The sequence below is a fragment of the Astyanax mexicanus genome, chromosome 1, assembly GCF_023375975.1.
Source record: "Astyanax mexicanus isolate ESR-SI-001 chromosome 1, AstMex3_surface, whole genome shotgun sequence".
NCBI classification, from domain to species: Eukaryota; Metazoa; Chordata; class Actinopteri; order Characiformes; family Acestrorhamphidae; genus Astyanax; species Astyanax mexicanus.
The window spans coordinates 17,561,871-17,576,286 of NC_064408.1; positions in this window are offsets into that span (position 1 = coordinate 17,561,871).

The following is a 14,416-nucleotide window of genomic DNA, read 5'->3' on the forward strand; positions in this document are numbered from 1 at the left end:
GCGGTTAGCGCTTAGCGCAGTTAGCATCTAATGCTAATACTGCTCCAGCCTCATTGCTGGAGAACTAAACAGAAACTCCTGTATAACGCTGAACTTCAGTGCGGTGGCTTTACTGCTCCTTACAACCTGACTGGTAGGATTTATACATAAGGCACCTTATATTATTAAAAATACAGTAGATGAATGCCTTTTTTTAGAAGGGATGTCCACAAACATTTGTATCTTACTAGTTGTTGCAATGAAAATAGGCTAGAAATGGTACAGTGAGTACAATTGTGTAGTTTTTCCATTCCACCTTAAATGTTGCAGCACTTAAATGGTACTGCTACATTTAAGGTGGAAGGAAATTGTGAATTAGAAGCTAGCAAATAAGAAGCCAACTTGTAAAAACAGAGGAGGTCCACCAGAAGAATTGCAGCTATACGTGTAGCATCTAAAGCCCACTGATATATTGAAGCAATATCACTCCCAGGGTGTCTAGTGTCTAGCTATCGCTATATGCTTTTAATTTGGAGATTTGAATGGGAGAATTGGAGAATTTGCAGTGCTGAGAAATTTGTACGCTATGTTTATTTAAGGAGGCTTCAGAACATCTGGGGAAGCCAGTGTCTCTTCAGAACCAGCCCAGTGACGTCTCTGTCTTTGGTGGGGTATGATAGAAGCTGTCTGGTTGTATAGGTCTTGGTGTGTGTAGTGTTTAGTGCTGGAATGCACAGATGGGCCCTGAGTGTTATGTAACACTAGGGGAGGAGACAGTGAGGAGTGGGTGAGTGGATAGAGTGGAAGTGAAGGGAGTCCATTAGTGCTGGGTGATAAATTGTCTATGCAAGATTATTTTTATTCAGATCGCAAATTCTCAAAAACACATTTTTTAAAATAGAATAGAAAAAATATTATTTGCTATGAGCTTAAATCCACACTGTTTAGAATCTGTCTTTTACAGTTAAAATGTGTTTTTATTTAGAAATCTGGTTTCTGGTCTGGTTTACATTACAGTGGAAGCTTCCCTCTGGCGTGATTTTAAGAGAAGAAAGTCAGGTTTGTAAGACATTCTTTTAGCATAGAGTAACAGTATTGAGAAAAATGGGTTTATTAACTCTTTTAAGACTGATTTAAATAGTATATAATGTATTGCAGTAACTGTATATGGAATTCTGTCTTATTATTCAGAATGAAAAAATCCTGGAAAACCCTGATAACAAATATATGACTGTAGGAACACAATAGATAAAACAGATAATAAAACCAGTACATGTATGAAAATAGGCAAATAAAGTACATTTGTGTATGCTCTATTGATTATTGATTAACATTTATATTCTACTTACTGTTGGCAAAACAACTGTGACTGTTATTATGCCCATCAGACCTCTAGCTCAGGAGACCTGTCAGAATGCATAGCCTTTATGCTAACTTGCTAAAAAGGCTATACAAAATATTCAGTGCAAATCTTCATATTATAGAAATTAAATAAAACAAATAAAATGAATGTCAGCAAATTGTTAAAATATTGCACAATGGAATCTAGAAACTTTGTTTAGATAATAAAACCCAGTATAAAACATTTAGTTTTCTACCAGTATAAACCAGTACATATTCAGTCTAATAAGGAGGAGTTAGTATGGTCTCAGGAAATAGCTTCTTTTCATTATGCTAAAGCTAACACCGAACCCAGTTGAAGCAACTGTTGGAACAGCAGGTCCTTTTTAAAGATTTTACACGAGATAATTTAAAATCAGGAAGGATACCATGCGAACAAACAGAGTCCTAATAGAAAAGTCTATTCACTTTCCAGTTATTTCCAGTTCCAAAAGAGTTCCAGGCTCCAATCTCTATAAATAGAGAGTGACCAGAATAAATGAAACCAAATACTAAATACTGTTTAAAACATGTTTTAACTGCTGATTAAATCTTATTAAAATCTCATGAATAGTTTGTAGCATTTGACTCAATAATGTAAAAAAAAATCCATATATTTACAGATAAGTGTAACCCTTTCACAAAAAAGAGCCAGTTAAGCATTTCAGCACTTCATGCTTACCTCTGCTGACAACTTTTACTGACATGCAGATTTCATTTTCCAGCAGGACTTGGTACACTGCCCACACTGCCAAAAGTATCAATTGGTGTTATATAATATTTTATAAATAATCAAATTTCCTTAAAATACTGTCTTTTGGGTTTTTATTGGCTTTAAGCCATGATCATCAATAATAAAAGAAAAAAACTTAAAATAGATCACTCTGTGTGTAATACATATACAGCTCTGGAACAAATTAAGATACCACTTTAGTTTCTGAATCAGTTTATCTTATTTTGCTATTTATAGGTTATATGTTTGAGTAAAATGAACATTGTTGTTTTATTCTATAAATTACGGACAACATTTCTCCCAAATTCCAAATAGAAATATTGTCATTTAGAGCATTTATTTGCAGAAAATGAGAAATGGCTGAAATAACAAAAAAGATGCAGAGCTTTCAGATCCCTAATAATATAAGAAAAACAGCTCATATTTATAATGTATTTGGTGGAATAACCCTGGTTTTTATTCACAGTTTTCATGAATCAGATGATCTGGATGGTGTGTTCTGAACTCATAAACAGCATTTCACCTTTTTTTTAATAAGCTAGCATTTTTTCTTCCTGCAGAATTCACAATACACAAGTGGGTGTAGTTTTAAGAGATAGCTCTGATTGGTTAATTGGCGTGTCATTAGTTATTATGCAAATGGTCAGTTATAACTGATCTAATCATCACAAGTTGAATTGGCACCACCTTTTAAAGTGGGCAATCCTGTTAGATGGGCAGCGCTCGAGCACTCTTCACCCCCATTGTACTCATAAGCACTGTTCTCTAAGATTAGCCAAATTAGATTAGCAGAATCAAGTGCTATTTATGATCAAGTGCTGTATATTTAATGATGTAGGATACTGACATGAATATCTTATACCCAAAGTTAAGAGATAAAAGGAAAATAGAAAAGAAGAACAGAAGCTTTTTGAAGCATCCTATTAGCACTTCTTTTACACATGCTCCTGGATGAGAGTTCCAGAGTCTCTGTGAATCTGGCTGAGATGTCAAAGGTTTTAGGTGGTAAAAGGGGATGATGCATGGTTCTAATTGGGATAACAAGTTTTTGACCTCTTTTTGTAGCTGCATGGTTGCTGAACCGACTCACTTGTTTCCTACACACCCCATCCCACACACACACACACAAACACACACACACACACACACACACACACAATGTGAATCCACTCTGGCACGATGCGACCTTGTGAACGTCAGTCACGGTCCGGTCACAGTTCATGCTCGCTCAGTGATTACACCACTGACTGGATTAGTGACAAAGCTGGCAGAATTTCAGCCCTGTAACACAGTTTGAGAAGCACAGTGAGCACACTAGCATACAGTTAGCAAAGGGTCTAGTGCTGAGATGGCAAGAATATAGACTTTTAAATCTCTAAAGATTAAAGTCTACATTAACAGTCACATAGTTCAGACAGATGACCTAAAGTGATTTTCTGCATACATTAAAATACTATGTATTTGCCATCATTTTTATAACATTAGATTTCTGCATTGACCATAAAACAATCATCAGACATCTTGCAGACCACACTATCTTGCAGAATTAAAAATTGAGCAAACCATTGGCAAAAAACAAACAAACAAGAAAACTATGTGTGGATTACTGTATATGGCCATTGACCAATGAAAAACATGCATCTCCAAAACAGCAACTTTACAGGAGAGAGATAAAACCTTCTTAACTTTCAAAAGAAGTCAATGTAAAAGCCCATTCCCTTTTTCCCACTTCCCTCTGTTTTGTGTGTGCATGCTAAAGGGTAGGGGTGTCCTGATTCTTGTTAGGCTAGAGGGGTAGAAACACACAAATAAAACCAAATCATCACAAATAAAAGTGATGATAAACACTTTATTACCATAGTTTAATGTGTAGTTTTAATGTTTTATGGCTGAAAAAAGATTGTTAGTAGTTTATCTCATTAACTAGCTAGCTAGCTAACTTTCCCGTTCCACCTTAAATGGTAAAACAGACGGCTGTACTCTGTTCGAAGGGGAAGGGTTACACTAAAAAAGAAGGGGCAGGGATAAGTAGTAGGGCTAAGGGGTGAAATTGGATTGGGCCTTTATTTCAAGTCATTTTGGAGAATTTCTATCGGTCCATTCATTAAGAAATTTTGACACAGTATAAGAGACAGTTTGTGTCTACGCATTACGTAGTAAACTAAGGGTGTACTCACACTAAGCACGGTTTGGTTGATTTGTACTGGAGCACAGTACTCAGAATCACTGACATCATCTTGTTCCGTGCTCGGGCACGGATTGTGCTCACACTGCAGGCGTACCGTGCTCAAGTCCACGTGAACCACTTGGAGAGATCACACTAGTCAAACGTGCTGTGATTTGGGGGGTAACCATGCCCAGGCATGGTACGGATTGCCTAGTATAAGTACACCCTGAAATAAACAAATATGTAGATACTTAATACCTGATTTTTAATTGGACCAGTAATCCAACACGTGGTTCTGTAAATTAACTTGTAGGGCAGACCTGGGCATTGTACGGCCCATGGGCCACAACCGGCCCGCTGACTATCTCTGTCCAGCCCGCGTGAGACTGTTTGCAAATTATAAGGGAATGGTAAATCTGTCGCGCTATCCGCACCAAAAACTTAAGTGCGCATCTAAACGGTTTATTACGGTAGCCACGTGCACAACGGAGCTAGAGGAGCGGAGGTACGCGCTTCTCGTGCAGACACTGGAAATAGAACAGAAACGAGTTTTACAGCTAAATAAACATAATTTATCCAGATCTAATCAACTAATATACACCAGAAATACAACTACCTATAGATTAGTGTAACATTTTAGAAATGTTTGTCTTATAAAATAAGCAAATCAAATGGTTATCAAATGTGTAACATTGTTCATTGTATTCAATATGTATGCTTCCAGTAATAATACTGAAAAATAAGACAAGAGTTTGGAGTCCTATAAAACAGGAAATTATTATTATTTTTTTTTTTGACCAGAACTGAGTTAAGTATATTAGTCTGGGGTAATTAGACATTTTTGTTTGACGATGGTATATGGTCTTAAAAGTTTAAGAACCTCTGACATATTTTATATTTTGAATATGAAGGAATGAGGAGCATGCCAAAAGCTGCTTTCACACTGAATGCAGAAAAATCACTGCTGTTCTTTCAAACACAATATTTTTAATGGAATGCGGGATGCGTGATGCAGATGCGGATTCTGCTGTGCGGAGCTTAGTGGCAAGCACAGCAGTAGTTTACCGGCAGACGTGCAGGGTCATATATAGTTCAAAGGTTTTAGCTTTTGTGCAGCGTGCATTGGCTCAGTCATGTCGGAAATTTTGTATTTATGAGATAAGTGAGCATAACAACAAAAACGCCCACTACGAGTGGAAAATTCCGATTTTTTAAAAACCCTCTGAGTTGAGGGTGTCAATAAAAATGCTGTTTAAAAACATTTAAGACTCATGTTGTTTAGAGTGATGTAAAAGTCATGTGAATTCTGATCTGAGTCACATTTCCATATACTGAATATGTATCATTATGCATCATATTTCAAAATCATGACTGAAAGTGATTCATATTGTAAAGAAAGTGGCAGATACAGTATTGCCACATAGATAACACGTCACTTCGACGTGCTGTGTAATGTTTCTGCACCCCAACACCACTCTATCTACTTTCTTCTACTAAGTCTATGTTCACACAGCAAGCAAAATTGCTCAAATTGATTTTATGCATTTTTTTTTATATTTTTGATGTGACCTATACCTGACATTCATCTGAACAGTTCACACTCCTAAACTAATGTGCATGCACAAAAGCGTAATGCTACATGTGACGTTTTAGTTTTATCTTTGAAAGCTTTACATGGGTTTTCAAGGAGTTTTATTGGCTGACAGCTTGGCTTATAACAGAAAATTTTGAATTCTAAAAGATCATATAATTTGGTCTTGCCCACGTCTTTGGTTTGTGTTCTTGGTGTCTTTAAACGTTATTTTTAAGCTATATGTAGCTTTCTTTGAGTCTGTGGCCTGTTTTTTTTTAATTCCTCATACACTGTGGTTCTAATATGTGCTTTTTTGGACATGAGATTTGTTTTTCCATTGACGTGTCATCTTTTCCTTTTTCTTAAGATAAATGTTCTATTGTAAAAGCTCCTTAAGTGTCAGTATTATACATGCTGTTCACCACTGAATCTTTTTTAAACATTCTCTTGTGAGATCCTGCATATTCTGCATGTCTGCATTGAGTTGAAAATCACCAAGTTCATAATAGCAAGGTGTCATAAAAAAAGCTATAACACCAACATGACACAAACCATCAGAATATCCAAACTTAAACATTACGTCATCCCAACCCATAGCTGACTGTATGGGTGGGCTGACCCAGCTGACTGCCTCAGGCTTTTTAAGAGTCCTCTTTCTAAAGGGTGTTGTTCACTTTTCCTTAAAGACAACACATTCTGCACTTATCTGTATCTGATAATAGCAAAGCAATGTTTATAAATGCAAGGAATATAGATAATCACTTAGAGATGCTTAATTTAGTAAAATATGCTTCATCCTGATTCTCTCTCTCTCTCTTTCTCTCTCTCTCTCTTTACTTTTAGAAGCTGTATAGAATAAACTGCACATACACGTTCGCATGTCATAAGTCGTGTGAAAACAGCTATATTATAACCCTTGGAAGTAATAGCTGGTTGACACCTGCCCCTTGGCAGCAATAACCTCAACCAAGCACTTCCTGTAACTGTGGATCAGACCTGCACATCATTCATTCTATTGTGTTGTGGGTCATCGTCCTGTTGCATAACCCAACTTCTGATACATTGACACACTTTTTGCAGAAAAACGTGGAATTCCAAAGGGTTCACATTTTCTTGCCAATGTGTTCTTTAATATACAACTCAGGAAAAAAATGAGATCACTTAAAAATGAAAAGTTTCTTTGATTTTACTAAATTGAAAACCTCTGGAATATAATCAGGAGAAAGATGGATGATCAAAAGCCATCAACCCAAGCTGAACTGCTTGAATTTTTGCACCAATGTGTAAGACTGGTGGAGGAGAACATGCCAAGATGCATGAAAACTGTGATTAAAAATCAGGGTTATTCCACAAAATATGGATTTCTGACCTCTTAAAACTTTATGAATATGAACTTGTTTTCTTTGCAATGTTTGAGGTCTGAAAGCTCTGCATCTTTTTTGCCATTTCAGCTCACAAGATAACACCTCACAACCTATACAGGCATATGCATCTCCAAGCCTTTCTCTTGGGGTAACACATCAGAATATGCCTTATCTTTAATTCTGTGTGGTTATTATTTAAACTCTTAAGACTCTAAAGAGGTTCTTTACACAAAGGGGTTCTTTTGAGAGCCATCCACTGAACACATCATTTAGGAGCCAAACATTGTGCTTCTATGAAGTTATGAAGTCATCGGCGTGTGTTTCTTTAATATTTATTTTAAATGATCGTGCCACGTTCACTACAGCGCCTCAGTGAAACGTCTTTTAAACTATTGATGAGCTTTTCTCATTTTCTTCTTCTTCCAGCAAGCATGCTCGAGACGAACAGAGCTGCCGCTGAGATGAATATCTCAAACAAGGCGATCTAACACATTAATCTCGCTCGCTGTGCTCTTCTCTTCTGCTATGTATCATACAGTATGCGTTTCACACATCTCGTCCGTCCGGCTCATCAGATGCATCAAAGAGAGAAAGTCCAGAGTGTGGACCATGCAATTATGTCTCTCTCTCTCTCTCTCACTCACTTTTTGTCTTTTGGTAGCCATCTCTGCTTTACCTATCCTCCATGCACCTTCCACCCTCTTCCATATTTCCTTGGATCGGTTTACAATGAAAAGCAAGCAGCAGAGAAGAAAGCAGATTAGATGCCCCCTTTGCGAGACAGCTGAGGGGGAGGATACGCGTTAGAGAGCTGGGAAGCTGGAAATAGGCGGCTATATTTGGTGCCGCACAACATCTCAGGGAGGATAGCGAGGGAGCAAGAGAAAAGGGAGAGAGAGAGAGGGAGGGAAAAGAGTGAGAGAGAAAGAGGCTGCAATTCCATTTGCCAAGCATGGCAACTGTGTACCAGTGTGTGGTTCATAGTCGAGTCCAAGGAAAACTGGAAAACCATGTTGGGTTCACTTTTACTCTTGAACACTTTTTTGGTTTTGCCCAAAAGAGGCATGTGATACAACCTAAAATAACACAATCAGGACACGTTAGGACAATTAGAGACGAGCCGATATTAAAATTTCAGCATTGTTAAATAAAGTATATACTATTATACAGCTCTGAAAAAGTATATATGTTTTTTATTTTACCAAATTGAAAACCTCTGGAATATAATCAAGAGGAAGATGGATGATCACAAGCCATCAAACCAAGCTGAACTGCTTGAATGTTTGCACCAGGAGTGGCATAAAGTTATCCAAAAGCAATGTGTAAGACTGGTGGAGGAGAACATGCTAAGATGATTTCACCAAATATTGATTTCTGAACTCTTAAAACTGGAAAAATGAGTATGAACTTTTATATAATAATATAACAATATAACAATATCGCCATTTAGAGCATTTATTTGCAGAAAATGAGAAATGGCTGAAATAACAAAAAAGATGCAGAGCTTTCAGAACTCATATAATGCAAAGAAAACAAGTTCATATTCATAAAGTTTTAAGAGTTCAGAAATCAATATTTGGTGGAATAAACCTGTTTTTTAATCGCAGTTTTATGCATCTTGGCATGTTCTCCTCCACCAGTCTTACACACTACTTTTGGATAACTTTTATGCCACTCCTGGTGCAAAAATTCAAGCAGTTCAGCTTGGTTTGATGGCTTGTGATCATCTATCTTCCTCTTGATTTTATTCCAGAGGATTACAATCTGGTAAAATCAAAGAAGCTAATCATTTTTAAGTGGTCATTCCAAAACTTGTTGGATTACGTATCAGTGAACACAGTTCCAATGCTCCATAGCTCATTGCTGGGGAGAGAGCTGAATAACAGCTCCAGATAGTTCTATTCTATTGGCAGTACACACAAGCTGTGTGTATGTGTGCATGTGCACATCTGTGTCAGCAATGGGTGCAACTTGAAAGTTCCTGGATGCTTTTATCAGAAGGGACATTTAGGTGCACTTTTTTGGAATGTCCATTCAAAATACTGTGTACTTCTACACTAGGCTTAATCCCTGTCCAGAAAGCTGCACTTACAGTATCTGTATTATAGTCAATTCAATTCAATGCAGTTAAATTGCCATTATCAGTGTGATGCACACAGCATCTGTCCATTTCTACACTCATACAGACTACTAGATGAAAATACTGTTTGTTCAACACACTCTAGTTCAGTTTGAAATATAAACAGATATATTTGCCATTGTGAGCTAATTTAGTTGTGCATTATGTTTTCTTTTTGAATGCTGAACTTGTAAACGAGTAGCTTGATTCAGAATTCCTGTGTACTCGAACAAATGGCCAACAACAGTTTTTAATCTTGAATTAAGTCTTTCCTTAATTCTCTAGCCACCTGTTCACCCTGCTAGCATATTGCATGCTAAAGCTGCACTTGCCTAGTGGGAGAGAGAGAGAAAGAGAGAGAGAAAGAGGAACAGAGAGAGAAATAGAGAGAGAGAGAGAGAGAGAGAACAGATTATGGACAAGCAACAAAATACAGCCTTGGAAAAAAAGAGAAAAAAAGAAAAAAAGTAGTCCGAGTGATTACTGTGGCTGAGAGAAGTGTCCTAGATTTGCGAGGGAAATGAATGATCAAGATTAATGGCCCCACAGAAATATTGTGCGCTGTAGGATGGAGAAAGGTGGACATGCATATGGACGTGCAGCTTGGGGTTTGGGGTCTGCGAGTTTTCTTTTTTTTAGCTGGTATATAGCTGTGGGTGTAATGCTGGCTGGGACTGATAGAATTAAATGCAATGCAATGATATATTTCATATCTGCCACAGAAACAGTGTGTCAGTTTACGTTAATATAGTTAGTAAACCCATCACAAAAGGTTTCAAATAAATTTGCACAATGAGCGCAACTTTAAGTATCATTTCTATTAACATTTGTACATATTTGTACATATAATGTAGAAACAGCTCTGCTATTTATAGGTATATGTTTGAGTAAAATGAACATTGTTGTTTTATTCTATAAACTACAGACAACATTTCTCCCAAATTCCAAATAAAAATATTGTCATTTAGAGCATTTTTTGGCAGAAAAAGAGAAATGGCTGAAATAACAAAAAAATGATGCAGAGCTTTCAGACCTCAAATAATGCAAAGAAAATAAGTTCACATCCTTACCTTTTTAAGACATGAAAAATCAATATTTGGTGGAATAACCCTGGTTTTTAATCACAGTTTTCATGCATCTTGGCATGTTCTCCTCCACCAGTCTTACACACTGCTTTTGGATAACTTTATGCCACTCCTGGTCCAAAAATCAAGCAGTTCAGCTTGGTTTAACAGCATGTGATCATCCACCTTCCTCTTGATTATATTGCAGAGGTTTTTAATTTGGTAAAATCAATTAAACTCATCATTTTTAAGTGATGATTTTTTATTTTTGTACAGATCTGTATATATAGGTGATTATCTGATTGTATATGCATCAGTTGCTTTGTCTGTCAGTCATCATCATTATATTCTAAGATGTATTTCTGGTACACATGTGACACTGTGGATTGAGGAATGTTAAAACATCAGAAATGGAATGTCCTGTGTCTCTGACATCCATTATCAGGCCTCGTTCAAACTCTAATAATTCACATTGACTTGTTATAAGCATGCCATCACAAAAAACTATGTACACACTGCTATCCCATGACCTGTGTCATATTTTGAATACTTTTAAAATTGAAAACTCTAAAAAGGTTCTTTATGAGATGCTTTTAGAGCACAATTCCTGGAATCTAGTTCCTGGACTTTTTTATTTTTGGGACTAAAAACTAGATTCAAAGTATAGTTTTGATGACCTGGGCTTATCATAACAATCTAGTTTCTTTGTTGGAAAATATTTTTATTAATGAAATACATGTGTGCAAATGACTTTTGAGTTTTATAAATTAAAAATATACACATAAAATAATCTGGCAAATTTTATCTTATTCAAACTTAGGCCTCAAACAGATCTTCTTCACTGGGTGGGTGGGCTTTGCTCATTGTGATGCTAGCCTGTACTGATGTCTGTTAGCTTACTGAACAGAATTGGTACTCAGCATTCTCCTCCAAGTGTGTTCAGCTGTCTAGTCACATTGCATTAGTAGCAGTTTCATGTGGAGGAGCTTGGTAGTAGCACTAAGTGATGGGAGGAAAGAGAATCCAGTTTCTACCAAATGATGAGCTGTATCAACAGTTCAGCCAAGAAAATATTGAACTAGAAGTTCATGGTGGAGATTTGAAGACCTGCTATAGAGAAATCTCTGTTCATTCCTTGAGAAGCATTCATATGAATAGTTCATGAAAGAAATGCATTAAAAAAAGTTGTTCTGTGGACCATATGTGTGTTTCTTTAATCTATTGGTCTGTCTACAGGGGTTGGACAATGAAACTAAAACACCTGTCATTTTAGAGTGGGTCATGGCTAAATTGGACCAGCCTGGTGGCCAATCTTCAGTAATTGCGCATTGCACCACTAAGAGCAGAGTGTGTTTTGCTCAAAATATTGCAATGCACACAACATTATGAATGAAATACCAGAGTTCAAAAGAGGACAAATTGTTGGTGCATGTCTTGCTGGAGCATCTGTGACCAAGACAGCAAGTCTTTGTGATGTATCAAGAGCCACGGTATCCAGGGTAATGTCAGCATACCACCAAGAAGGACCAACCACATCCAACAGGATTAACTGTGGACACAAGAGGAAGCTGTCTGAAAGGGATGTTCGTGTGCTGCCCAAATCACGACAGAATTCAGTGTGCACCTCAACTCTCCTGTTTCCACCAGAACTGTTCCTCGGGACAGTAAATTATTGTGGTCTAAAACCAGGTGTTTCAGTTTCATTGTCCATCCCCTGTATTTCCATTCTAGGCGCATACACTATTAGCTTTTTTTCCACCAACGTGTAAACAGCACCGCTCTGGTTCTTAAATCTAATTTTGAACTGGTTCGCCACGTTTCCACAACAACAGTAGGTTCCAGAACCAGGAACGTTTGTCTAAAGCGGGAACCGAAGAAAACTAGGTTCTCTTTAGCACAAACCATGACAGCATCTGTGGGCGTGTCTGTTTGTACAGGAGCACCACCTCTGTGCAGCGCCCTCTGTTGATTGCGAATGATGTGAGGTTTGGACGGTTCCACTAAAACTGGTGGAAGCGTGGGCTGGTTCGCTGAAAAGTACCACGGTTCTTTTAAGCACAAACAGAACTGGTTCAAGAAATGAAAGCACAGCGTAAGTTCTTCTATAGACTCCAAAGCTACATCACCTGATTACCTATCTAATCAGCTGCTCCCTTCTGCCTTTAAATAACAAACACTCATTCAGTACTCATTCAGATGATGGTACTTAGGCAAAAGACTTTATCCAAAGACGGATTCTTTATAACATCTTTATAAGATACATGTATTTTGTTTTTTAATATTAAATATTTCATCTAACACATTTGCTTCTGGAGTCGTAATAGTAGAACCAGAGATCTTTTGGTGGAAAAGCGCTATATCTGGCTACCTTCCTTTATCTGGTTACAAACAACATCATTTAAAAGATTGTGCTTGCCTGGCCCCACTGTTGGAGGCTATAAGAGCAAGTTACATTTTATGTAATGTTACTAAATGCTACAGAGACCATTCCTGCACTAATACAAACTTATGCTGTCATCATCATCATCTATCATTTATGAAAATACTAATTGTTCTAATGCAATTTATATAAAGTCTATAGAGTAAATCTACTTTTTAATTCAGTTCAGATAAACTAATATGGTGTGGTCTATGTACAGTATGTACAGTATATTCATAGAGCCTAAGTCATTAGGCTTCGTTACTAAAAGTAATTTAATTATTTTAATTTAGGGGAACATTATGACTTTGTGTCGCATTGGCCAGTTGCGTAGTTGAGTTTGTTTTTGTGACAGAAAGGTTTGTGTAGTTCCAGAAAGATGTTTAGGTGATTGTGTTCTGTGGAAGGACTGTTGGTGATTAAACTCGGTTGGTTTAAAGCGTTATTTTGTAGCGTACGGGGCTGATGTGTGCTTGTGTGTGTGTGTTTGTGAGAGTCGGGCTCTGCGTGATGGAAAGGGGTGGGTATGCGTGCTTGTGAATATCTACTTGGTTCGTTTTACTGTGGGTGTGTGTGTGTGTGTGTGTGTGTGTCTCAAACAGAAAAAGAGAGAGAAATGTTAGAGGGCTCGGAGCTGTCCCCGCCCCCTCCCTACATTCCCGAGGCTCGGATTGGTCGTTGTTGCCATGGCGACCGTGGGTCTTGCAGGGAGGGGAGGGGTTGTTGGCGTTAGTGAAGCAGCTCTGTGACTCTGTTGCCTTTCCTCTGCTTCACGTCCCACAGTATTACACTGCAGCCTGAGACAAGGAGAGAGAGAGAAAGAGAGAGAGAGAGAGAGAGAGAGAGAGAGAGAGAAAAGTCAAAGAGTTTGAAAGAATAAAGACATACAGAGAGAGATAGAAGCGTAAAAAAGCACTGAAGAATGAAAAATATGATGATAAATGTGTAATAAGAGCATATTGGAGCAGTTTCACATAGTATAGTGTGCATAAAGATACACATATAAACTTACACATGCCCAACTTTATACTAGGGCTCCTTATACTAAGGCTGTGTATAGGCAAGAAGTTTGCAATACGATATGTATCATGATACAGGGCTTACGATTCAATTTAGGGTTATATATGCAGTATTATATGTATTATAAAGCAAGAAGAAATATATTGCAATTGTTTAAATCGAATTTGTCATACAACAGAGCATATAGTACCAGTATAAAGTTTGGCCACACCTCTCACATACATCTCATTCATTGTTTTCTTAATTTAATGTGTTATCTACATTGTAGATTAATATTAATGACATGAAAACTATTAAGGTACACATATGGAATTACGTAGTAAACAGTAAAAAAGGTGTTTGCCCTCCACAGTCCTCTGACCTAAACCTGATTAACTAAGATGGTAATTAGGGCTGCAACTAATGAATATTTTGGTAGTCGACTAATCTGCTGATAATTTTTTTGATTAGTCGATTAGTCAACGATTATTTCTGCCATGTCCTCCATCACTAAACACAACAGAAAAACAGCTAAACATGAGATTAAAAAGGCATTTAAATGTCCACATGTTGTTTAAACGTGGAGAGTACTGATATTTAGTGAATAAATATGTAATCT